The 10826-nt window shown below is 44.0% G+C and overlaps 1 long non-coding RNA gene across 1 annotated transcript; it reads right to left on the minus strand.

Annotated features, from left to right (window-relative positions):
• Positions 1-975: 975 nt before the first annotated feature.
• LOC125616944 lies at positions 976-10509 on the minus strand. The gene is made up of 3 exons (XR_007347740.1): positions 9272-10509; positions 3888-4074; positions 976-3771 (listed from the first exon to the last, which is right to left on the minus strand). It is a non-coding gene; the product is annotated as an uncharacterized LOC125616944 (long non-coding RNA).
• Between the last annotated feature and the right edge of the window lie 317 nt (positions 10510-10826).

Genomic DNA, 10826 nt, shown 5'->3' on the forward strand with positions numbered 1-10826 from the left:
ATGCTCGCCTTGGGCCAGGTGGGCATTCATGCTTCTACCCAGGGCAGCTGGATTGGGACTTGGGCCCTGCATTACAGCAGGCTGGGTTTCCAGACCTCCTTGCATCATAAGTAACAATGCCTGGCAGTTGTGTGGCTGTGAAGATTAAAGAAAAGCTCCCAGGAGTCACCTTGTGCTTGGTCTCAACTCTGAGTGGGTGCTCTGAACTGCAAGGCCTGCCCAGGTGTAGGTATGCCTAAATCCAGACTCTCACCTGAGCCTCCTCCTCTCAAGCAGCCAGGAATACACAGGTCATGAAAGTAGGTGATCACCATGGAGACTATGAGGGGGCAGCCAGATACGAGGTGATCTGCTGTCTCTACCCAGACCCACTAGCTGTGTGACCTAGGTAGGATAAAGGACATGGGCTTTCTGAGCCTTAGTTTTCTCATCTGAAAAATGGGGTGATGATAGTACTATTCTCACAGGCATCAGGTTTGAAAGAGAGAACTCTGTCGTGGGCAGGCCCACAAGCATACTGGATGAAATAGGAGTGCTTGGTTGCAGGGGTGTCATTTTATCAAACCTGGGAGGTCTTATGAATTAGGGTTTATGTTACCCTAAGACTTGCCTGAAGCATCTCAAGGGTTCTGCATGATTCGGGACCCCAAAATCAACATGGCAGTATCCCTGAGCTTTGTTCATATAAAAAACCCAAATGTTCTCCATGCCATCCAGAAACCTGTGTTGAGGACCCACGACAACTCCTGCCCTGGGACTTGCCCAGTGACCCTAACAAATACATTTGGCTCTTACGCAGAATCTCAGTGAGAAGCCTGGCTGAAGAAGGTAGATTTTGTATGGCTAATTTCCTTATTCAGCCAGATTCTATTGTGACTTGGTAATGAAATGGCCAACTAAATTTCGGCATGTACAAATCTTCACCATAACATAAATAATACCAAATTTTTTTTAATTTTTATTTTTAGTACTGGAGATCATACACAGGGCCTTGCACATGCTAGGCAAGTGTTCTATTACTGACCCGTACCTTTAGCCCAAGTCACATTTTGAGAAGTGGACATTAAAATTTAAACTTGATCATGAAGACTTGACATAAATCCGAGGGACAGTAAGTGGTGCAGAAACAGATATCCTGATTTCTATAATTCATCTTCTCAGAATTTTATTCAACACACACTTAATAGGAGGTGGCAAGAGACTCCTTAATGCCAAATATACAGGCCTATTCTGAGCTCAGCTTTGGACACAAGAAACACACCTAAGAAACTTGCTCTTTCTTAGCATTTAAGAGTTACCCTGATTGAAAGGAGCCAATGAAGTGAACTTTTCCACTTGAAATTGAACTTGGGAAGGGAACTTTAACATAGGGAAGGCACCCATTATCTTGAGGGATAACATTTCTTCTTGGAATACAAAGCTCAGTCAATTGAGATCATAACTGCCGCTTCTCCTTTTTCATGTTTTTTTTTTTTTTTTTTTGAAACTGGAGACTGAACTCAGAGGCACTTGACCACTGAGCCACATCCCCAGCCATATTTTGTATTTTGTTTAGAGACAGGGTCTCACTGAGCTGCTTAGAGCCTTAGTTGCTGAGGCTGGCTTTGAATTTGCAATTCTCCTGCCTCAGCCTCCAGAGCTGCTGGGAGTGTGTGCCAATGTGCCCAGCCATGTCTTCCTTTTCAATACTCCAAACTTAGCCTGAGATTTTTCATTCCCCTCCCTGTTCTACTTTTCTTGTTTCTATGACATATTATTATTATTATATTGTTATTATTATTATCACTACTACTCCTATTACTATTACTCTCTTCCCCACTAGAACTTAAGCTCTATTAGGCAGAGATCTTTGCCCATCTTGATTAGTGATGTAGAAGAGTCAAGCACATAGTTGGTGCCCAATAAATATTAATTGAATGAATAAATGGGTGTATACAAATGGTTTTTGCTTCTGAGCAAGAACAGAGAAGGCATAAAGCTTCACTGGAACTCCTACATGAGGAAATCAGGCAAAATTTTATCCCATGAAAAGTGCATCATCCAACTATGTTCTCTCTGCCAAGACTGTTTTTTAAATCTCCTGAGTCTTGGAGGCTGGTCTTGTATTGGTCCTGGGAGCAAAGAAGGAATTTTTTGAAATATTCTGTTAGGGATCAACAAATTTACTAAAGCTTAAGTTATGATGTTCTCCCTGGGGAACAAAAGCTGCCTCCCCCCCACATCTGCTGGGTAGGCTTTGGGCACAGAAAGGATGTAGACCTTGGGATGTGACACTGACCTTAAGGTGACATGGCTTCCTAGTTGGACAATTTGTTCTGATCTTTTGGGAAGCAAAAGGATTGAGATTAAGAAAATGAAGAGACAAATGTTCAGTTGGATAAATCTTTCTGATGAGGATCATATCTGAAAGAGGAAAGATGTCTCCTGGCAAATTAGTGGCTCCCACAAACCATCCGTGTCAACATCACAAACAGAATAAGAACAATATTGAAGTAGGTAGGAGGGTGGCCACAAATGTCCAATTCAAACAGCAAGTATAAACCTTAACATAAAGTATCCTAAAAAAAACAAAAAAAGTCCTCAGTGGTTGTATTTATCCCAATTGCAAAACTGTCCCTTTGTTGAGTGGCCGTGCTGAGCCAGGAGAACAATGTTGAGGCTGCTGGCGAGCCATGTGCTAATGTGCTCATGCATTACAGGCTGCAACAGATGGCTATGACAACACTCAGGCCTGCCCTGCCTGGGTCAGGACGTGGAGCCTGAAGCCTGCTTCTAGCTCTGTCCTGTTATCAAAGCACTGCTTCTCTTTAGCATGTTGTCCTTGGAATGAGGTATGTCCTTGGGAGGACATACATACCCATTCTATCCAATTTGAGGGCAAAGGTGCCAAGGAATAGGATCGGCAGTTTGTTTGCTGTTAGCTTAAACCATGTTGCAGAATTGAAAAGTATTTATGTGGAATCAAAAGTCAGGAAAAGGGAGACACATGCTGGGTTGTTCCAACAGGTGAGCTCATGAGCATCACTCACATTTTTAATCCCCTTCTATGAACCTGGATGTGGTATTGTGAGTGTAGTTCTAATTTCTCTTCCCTTTCCTCTGAGGGGGGTCTCTCTTCTATCCTTCCCCACATCCCAGGGAATCAGTGAAGAAGGAAATCACCCCTCCCCATCCCAGTTACACAACAAAGCCATATACAAAAAACACAAGGCTTTCTTGTAACTACAGAAGGAGGCTACAAAATGACACATGGTTCCAAAGGAATGTTCGTCCCTGTTTTCCTACACATGAAAAGGAAACCAGAACTAGCTGTCATCTCTGTTCATCCTACCCGACCTAGAAGCAAAGCTTGGGCATCAATGACCATGTTTGTCATGAACTCTACCCACAGGGCGAGGTTGAGCTGCCCAAGCAACTTTCCAGTTTTCTCCAACTCATGTTCCCAAGGCTGGGCACTGGGTTGCAATTAGAGCAGGGGACTCAGGATGGGGGCAGCACTGCAGAGATATCACCTGTTATGCATGCAGAGGTGGTGAAGCAGAGCAGGCACATGGAGACCAGCAGGACCATCAACCCCTCGGCTCAGCTGGGAAGTAGGCATGCAGGTGCACGGCTAGCCAGGTGGCTTTCAAAGCCAGTCCAAGTTTCATGTTGTTTGTGGGGAGCACTGGAAAGCTGGCATGAACCCCAGCCTTCCTCCATCCTGCATGGGGCAGCCAGCATTCTTCTTGTTAATGTTCTGTGTGGACAGGAGTGGTGTTTCCAGAAAGCCTACAAAACACCCATTGCCCAGGAGGGATATACAGCATCCATTAGCACAGCAGTCTGTGAAGTGTGGTTGATACCACAAAACAGAGTGCCGAGAGCCTGGAGCAAGTGAGTTTTACCTGGAAGGGAAGACCGAGAACTTGAGGCCAACAACCATCAGTCTATGTCACAATGGGCTGAGAAAAGAAGGGCACACTTGAAGAGCTTTGTATTTATGGCATCCGTTCGTGCAGCGAATCTTCCTTGTGGGACAAAAGCAGGCTCAAACCAGTGGTCTAAGTCAGAGGGAGCAGATTTCCACATGGGCTATGGGAGATACACGTAAAATTAAAATTTTATTAAATTTTAGTAAATTTAAAAAATTTAAAAAATTTTAGTAAATTCTTACACCTCTCATTCCTATGGTGCTCATTTGGAAGGCCTTTTACATTTTCTATTTATTACCTCATTTAAAGGGAGGAGCCAGGAAAATACACATTACCCTAGCAGCTCTGAGGTTTGCTCTTGCTCATACTGTGCTAAGAAGCAGAGCCCAAGGGTCTCTGGATGATTCTCTTCATCCTGTTGGGTGGGCTAGACAGGCTCTCAATCCTGCTGGTCCACTCATCTGTAAACTCACATGCTCGAAGGCCATACCTGATACTTTCCCACCCCTTGGAAGGCTGCCCCTCTAACCTCTGCACTCCCCCTGAATGGGATGTAGATTCAGCCATATTTTGAGCAGCTTCATCACTTGATGCTTCTGTCACAAAATTGACAGCCTATTTGAAGCTCGTTACAGAATGTATCTTTTTCTGTCCACTTAGCCCTGTGGCCTGTCACCCACTGAAATGAGCCAAGTAGTAAAAGGCCCACCTCCATTCTTGGCATGTTACAGAGGAAAAGATGAGAAAGACACACAGACTCTAGTGGAATCCTAATTCTCCAAATTCAAGATGAAGGGAACTAGGTAAAAAGACCAAACTAAGTGAGATGTGTGAATTCATTTTCTGAGAGCCGCGAGTGCCGAGAGCCTGGACCATGGCCAGGCTCTTTTTGAAGGGACTTTGGCCAAGCATCATGAAATTAATATTTTATTGAATTACTATGACACAGAACTTTCTATTTCTGCCTAATAAAAATTTAAGGTATATTCCTGTCTTTCTTGATTCACACTCTCTCTCTGCCTCTTATTTCATTTTTTTAAGGTTCATCTTAAAAATTTTGTTCTGCCTGAGAATTTGTTTCCCATCTGCCATTTTCCTCAGCTTTCTGAGTATCCAAGTCAGGGATTTCCTGGTGTCTTAAAGGGTGTTCTGGAGATGAATCTATGCTCTATTGTGTCCTGTCAGGCAAGATCCTGGCAGAATGTCCCAGATGTGTAATAGGAAGAGTGTAGACTGGAGCAGCACTGTCCAACCTTCTGTGGTCATATAAATGGTCTCCATCTGCACTGTCCGATGTGGCAGCCATCGAACATGTGGCAAGAGCCGACTTTTTAGTTTTGTTCCATTTTAAATAATTTTAACATTAAAAAGCCTCATGTGTTTCATGGTTACTGTGTTGGAGAGTCCAATTGTATAATAAGAGGCCGCAGATACCTTGGTAGTCAGATCTCACCCAGCACATTATCAACCAATGCTACCAAGCCAGCCCCCAAATGCAGAGGATTTCCTCAAAGTCAAATGCATGTCTTTCACCACAAATATTATTAATTCTATTAGCAAGAAAGCCATCATTTGGTGCCTTTTAAGATCATCAGAAGAATCAGAGCTGGAAATTTTTTGTCACCATCTAAAATAACAGCCTTGCATTGCTACAACATTTCTCCTCCCCAGCCCACTCTCGGCACCCACTCTGTTTTCTTTTTTCCCTTCTTTTTCATTTTGAGGCTCCCACCTAAGTCACGAGCATCAGCTCCTTGTGAACAATTAAAATAAGCACATATGTGTTCCCTGAGCTGACCTCCATATTAAGTGCCCTACATTTCTCCCTCACTCAAATAGGAGAAGATGGGAATTTCAATGTCTTTGGTTTAGAAGGTATGCTTTTAGGAAAACTTTTCTGTGGTCTTCAATGGCCATTTAGAAACTTCTTTTATTTTCCATAGATCTATTACAGATAAACACATTCTTTGGGTAGGGGAGATACAGACCTAGCACAACCTCAACCACTAAGTCAGCACTGTAAATACCCAGAATCCACCTTCTGGCTCCAGTGAACAAGGATCCCTCACTGAAACACACAACCCACACACCTCGCTCAATCCTTAGAATCACTTAGAAGTTCAGAAAAATTCTTCTGGAAAGCAAGGGTTAGGCACAAGATTCAGAGAACGCAAGATGAGGTACAGCACTCTTCTCTCTCCAGAACTTCTTGTTCAGACGTTCTCCTGCCCCCACCACATCCACATCATAACTGGATTTTATTAGGATTTATTTTGAAGGCATGTATAACAACGACACAAGAGAGGGGGGCGATCGGGAGTCTGGAAAACAAGGAAACATGATACAGTAGGAAGCAGCTTCTCCATCTGGCATGACAGAGTATAATAAGCAGTGGGTAAGGAAGCATGACTCTGACCAGAAAGGTGGAAATCACACCGTCCTCCAAATCAGTGGAGGAAGTTTCTAACAACACATAATTGGAGCAATCTAATGTGTCATGGAATGAATCTAACTCTAACCCTCAGGCTAATGAAATCACAAGAAATAAATGCCCAGGAGATTTGCAGGAAGGTGACTGAAATGAATAAACTATGTCCTGCCCCATTGGCCAGGTTCGGAGAGCGGATGCTAACTTAGCTGAACTGACAGTAAAGTGGTGATTACCATACCGTGATGTCTCGCTGACCTGGAGGACGCAGCCTGAGAGGAGTCCAATGGAAGTCAGTAACCATGGTGTCGGGGCCGAGGGAGACAAGGATCTCCCAACGAGGTTCATGCCCTTCTCTCTGGGAAGACTGGCTAGAGACAACAGGGTAGCTGATAACATCGAATAATGTTGTTCTACATGTATGAGACAAGCCGTGTGTCCTGGATGCTTCCAGAATGGGAAGAGATAGATCAGCAAAGTGCCTGAAAGGGGAGTAGGAAGGGTGGGGCTGTAAGCTGGCCCTGGAAGATGAATCAGATATGAGCAGAAAATTCAGGAGTGCTAAGTTAGATGACCCTTGGGTTTATTCTGCTCAGAGTTCTGGCATCCCTGTAAGGAAAGAGCAAAGTCAACATGGGGTAAAGGAAGACCTGTACTCTAATGTCACAGCTCAAAGACCTGACCTTGCATCAAAGCCACCTGGGGGGTTTGTTTTTAAATCCATGCCAGGGCCTGACTCCAATCTAATGAATCGACATTTCTTGGGTGAGCCTTATGCAGTGAGCTAATCCAATGATCCTATCTCAAATACGAAGGCCCAGAGATATGACTGGCTCATGGGCATATACTATGAATTCATTTAGCAGGTGAATTTCCAACCATTCCCTCAACATCTCTCTGCCAGTCATGTGCTCTGAAACCTCACCTCCAGGGGCAGCGGGTCTCATCCTTAAATCTCTGACTGGGGCTCATCCACCCTGACTCCTCCCAGATCCAGAAGGGTATGAGGGTGCATGGTGCCCTTGTCTGCTTCATTGTTAACAACCACTCATCTAGAAGAAAACTAAGCAGCTTCTTATTCCAAACCTGAAATTGAACCATTTGTCCTTAGTGAGGAGGAGATGGTGGGGGAAAAAAACAACAACAACAAACAAACCTGACTTTACAGTGTTGTCTTTTTCTGCATCTCCTTTAGCCTCAGCCTCAGAACCTGCACAGCTGCAGACACACTGTCTTCCAGTAAGGACTTCTTTCTTTCTTTCTTTGGTACTGAAGATTGAACCCAGGGGTACTTAACCACTGAGCCACATCCCCAACCCTTTTTTCTATTTTATTTAGAGAGAGGGTCTTACTGAGTTTCTTAGGGCCTTGCTAAGTTTCTGAGGCTGCCTTTGAACTCTGAATCCTCCTGCCTCAGCCTCCCAAGCCTCTGGGATTCCAAACATGCACCACTGCATCCAGCAAGGGCTTCTTTCTTAACCCACACCTCATCCCTCAAGGCTTGCACTTGGCCAGTCTGCTGTCAGAGATGCCCCTTGCAAATGCTTTTAGGCTTTTTCCATTTTTTGTATTTCTTCCTTCCTTTTTAAATTTGGTACTGGGGTTTGAATTCAAGAACCTTAGTTGCTAAGCTGAGGCTGCCTTTGAACTAGTTAGTGATCCTCCTGCCTCAGCCTCTCAAGCCACTGGTAATATAGGCGTGTGCCTCTGCACCTGGCTTTTTTCTTCTTTTTAATAACATATAAAAAGACATAAAAATTGTACACATTTATGGGGTACCATGAGATGTTTTGATACATGTCTGCATGGTGTAATGTCAAAGTCGAGTTTAACACATCCATCTCCTCCAACAGTTATCATAACTTTATGGTGAAAACATTCAGAATACTTTCTTCTGGATTTTAAAATATACAGTGTGTAACTGCTGTCTGTAGTCACCCTATTGTGCAATGGCACACACCAGAGCTTCTTGTTTCCTTCTAACTGTGACTTGGTCCCCATTGGTCAGCCTCTCCCCACTCTCCCCCCTCGACTCTCCCCAGTCTCTGTTAACTGCCATTATTCCCTCATCATCTGTGAAATCCACATTTTAACATCCCACATAAGAATGAGATCAGGCGGTCCTTGTCTTTCTGTGCTTAGGTGGTTTCTACTTCTTAGCTATTGTGCTAATAGCTGCCAAAAAACATGGAAGTACAGATGTCTCTTTTTCCGTTTTCAAAAGGATTTGTATGAACATGCAAATCCTGTTATTTCAACCAAAACAAACAAACAGGATCATATTCCTGAGCACTCTGGTGCCCCTCTGCTCCCTTGGAATTTACCAACGCAGTTGGTCATCTGTATCCTTGAGCTCTGTATCTGAAGATTCCACCCAAAAAATGTTCATCTGCTATGAAAATGTACAGATGTTTTTCTTGTCATTAGTCCCTAAAAAATACATTATAACAGCTATTTACATGGCATTTACATTGTATTACACATTAATAAAATAATACTCTAGATCATAAGTAATCTAGGGATAAATTGAAATATACAGGAGGATATGTATAGGTTTTAGGCAAATCCTATGATTTTTTACAGAAAGGACTTGAGCATCCTTAAATTTGGGTGTGTGTGGGGGTGTCCCAGAACCAATCTGGCAAGGATACTGAGGAAAAACTCTATTATATTATCCTACCCCGACCTCCAGATTTCTTTCCAGATGCCTCTGTATCCCTAAGCCAGACAACTGTCCTTTCTGGCCCCACATACCCTTCCTCCCAGGAGTCTTGCAGCTCCTACCAGCCCTTCACGACTCTGTGACCGTATTCCCACCTGGCACGCATGAAGGCGCCTTTCAGACCAACTCTCTGCTACTGCAAAACTACTCCATCTCAGTCCTCCCCAGACCACCCAAGATTTTTCTGTTTCCAAAAGAGCTTCGTACCTTTTGTTTCAAAGCCAAACCTTCGCAGGTTTGTGACCGAGATGGCACAGTCCTGTAACCCCGGCAACTCAGGAGGCCAGGGCAGGAGGATGGCTCATTCATTCGCCAAATATTTATGAAGCACCTAAAGATCATAGATTTCAGGTTATGTGTTTTTAATTAAAAAAAAAAAAAAAGAACTCTGACAGGCATCTTCCCAAAAGTTCTCCCCTAAGAAGAACAAGTCCATTTTCCCATGGACATTGGCTCATGGACAGTTCCAGGAAGGGGCCATTTCCCAGCCAGGGACCTGACACAAAGGAGCAGACGGGGAGTGAGCACAGAGCAGGAGTCCAGGGAAGACGAGCCAGGACATGAGGCTGCCTCACTGTGTGTGTGTGTGACAGGGACCATCTTACTCCATCTTCTGGTGCACTTACAAGATGCCCAAGACCAAGCAACTTAGAAGAAACAGAAATTTATTTGGCTCATGATTCTAGAAGTTGGGAAGTCCAGGAGCATGATTGTGGTGTCTGGCGAGGGCCCTTATGCTGCATCACCCCATAGTGAAAGGTGGAAGGATGAGAGAAGTTGAGAACAGGAGAGAAAATGGGGACCGAACTCAAGAGCAACCCATCTGTGGGATAATGACATTATTAGTCCATTCATAAGGGCAGAGCTCTTGGACCTAATCAACTCTTATCAAGTCCACCTCTCATCTCTGTCACACGGTCTCACTAAGTTGCTCAGGGCCTTGCTTAGTTGCTGAAGCTGGCTTTGAACTTGGGATCCTCTTGCCTCAGCCTCTGAGCTCCTGAGATTACCGGGAGTTCATTTTTTAACTCATTTCATTTCAACTGAATCCCTACTCAGGGCTCATGGACTATATAGAAATTAGGACTTAAAATCGTTCCTGTCTCCCTCTCTTCCCCCTCTCAGTGAGGACACACACATGTCTTGGCAGGGCCAGTTCCCACTGCCAATCGCACAGGGCCCGGTGCTTAGAACAGCCCTGAGCTTGGTTCAGGGCTCTGCCATCACCATCTTGAAGCCCTGAATGATTTTTAAACAAGGAGCCCCACATTTTCATTTTGCACTGAGCCCCCTAAGTTGCATAGCTGGCCTTGCTCTTGGCAATCAGTGTCTCTTGGAGGTGATCTGATTTCCAGCCATGAATTTCTGCACATTGTCCCTGATTCCATGGCTTAGTGTCAAAGGTTTTTCATCATTTTAAGAGTGGAAAGCAGGAAAAACCACTTCTTAGCTCCTAACCCAAGGTCATCTTTTTTTTTTTTTCTTATTAAAAATCACAGTCCAGGGGCTGGGGCTGTAGCTCAGTAGCAGAGTGCTTGCCTGACATGTGTGAGGCACTGGGTTCAATCCTTAGCACTGCATAAAAATAAACAAAATAAAGGCTGTCCATCTACAAGTACAAAAATTTTTTTTTTAAATCACAGTCCATTTTAAAGTAGCAACATGAGGCTTAAATAGGATACAGTACCTCAGTCCAATGTACCAAGATGATTTGGCTTTAGAGAAAATAAAATTTCCCTGAGAGTTCTGCCTAAACTAAAAT

The sequence above is a fragment of the Marmota marmota genome, unplaced genomic scaffold, assembly GCF_001458135.2.
Source record: "Marmota marmota marmota unplaced genomic scaffold, marMar, whole genome shotgun sequence".
NCBI lineage: Eukaryota > Metazoa > Chordata > Mammalia > Rodentia > Sciuridae > Marmota > Marmota marmota.